The sequence below is a fragment of the Typha latifolia genome, chromosome 15 (genome assembly GCF_019914945.1).
Source record: "Typha latifolia isolate L0001 chromosome 15, TyphaL0001v2, whole genome shotgun sequence".
NCBI lineage: Eukaryota > Viridiplantae > Streptophyta > Magnoliopsida > Poales > Typhaceae > Typha > Typha latifolia.
In genome coordinates, this window is record NC_133100.1 from 2,596,088 (window position 1) to 2,597,426 (window position 1,339).

Genomic DNA, 1,339 nt, shown 5'->3' on the forward strand with positions numbered 1-1,339 from the left:
AGTAGCCTAGAGACAAAAATGTCACGAGATAGCGAATCACCAGCGATAAGGTATTGAGGTCGATGCCCCTCCCCACCTATGATGGCTACTAGGTTGTGCATGATATGAGCACAGTTGAAGCAAATTGTTGGTAAATTTTCATAAGCGATCACCTGAAGATCTTGTCCCCGATGGAGTAACTCTAGTTGAAGATTTCAGTGGGGTGGTAAGATTGATCTCAATGCAAACACATACAAAACACCAGTTTGTTCTTACCAATATAGAGGAATCCACCTTAAGTAATCTATCAATCTTGGAAGTGATGTTGCATAAAATATATTGGGACCAATATTCATTTGATAAGCCAATGAATTGAACCTAGATTAGAGAAGTTCTAATTTCCTCAACCAAATGTTAGAAATTAGGTCTCCAAAGTATAAGGTTAAGAACCATACTCGTAAATGCTCATGTCCTTCCAATGAGGACAATTATCAATTCATCTCCAATGAGAACTTGACAGTAAAGAACCTCGTCATTGTATCTCAGTCGACTTCCATCGCCAAGTAGCCTCTTTAATATGTAGGTGAGAGGTGGGGGGCATCTTAGAAATTTGCCAATAAGGCTAAATCTCTATCCTGAACGGTTGACTTGCAATTTCTCAGGATTAGGGTCAATTGAACCCAAAGAAGAGTTCTACAACTCTGAAGTATGGAGCCACAGAACGACGTGAATGTTGATATCCCATCAGGGGTCTTTGATCTTTTGAATAATTGTGCCCAGGACATTGGGCCCCATAGTGCTTTGCCCTCAGAACCAGAGGGATGAACTTCTTTACCATACTTGTGAGAGACCAAAATAACTACTTCAAATTGTAGCTTCACCCACCACCACGATGGGGCTCACAATATTGGCATTTACTGCTCCCATTGAAGCTACAACAATCGTCGCAATGGGCATCCCTACATTTACACCATTTGATAGCAAAATGCGTTGGGTCACTCATGGTAACCCTCACAACCCAAAGAGTCCAAGGATAACTATGAGAGGATAATATAATCGTTGTGAAATAACAATTATATTTTATATTTAATTTTAAACTTATTTTCTATCTTTCTCAAGAAAAAAAAAGAAATAATAAGTATCTATTTATATTAAACTAGGAAAATCACTGTCTCCATCAGTAATTTTTGAACTCAATATAGTTTGTATTTAAGTTTCAAGATGAATTAGAAAAAAATAAAAATAAATTGGGAGACCGATACACAACACAACACAACACAACACGCTGCCAAAAAAAGAAGACACACAACTCAGCAATGCCTTTGTTCTTTTCCTTTCCCCCACCACACAACCATTTTTT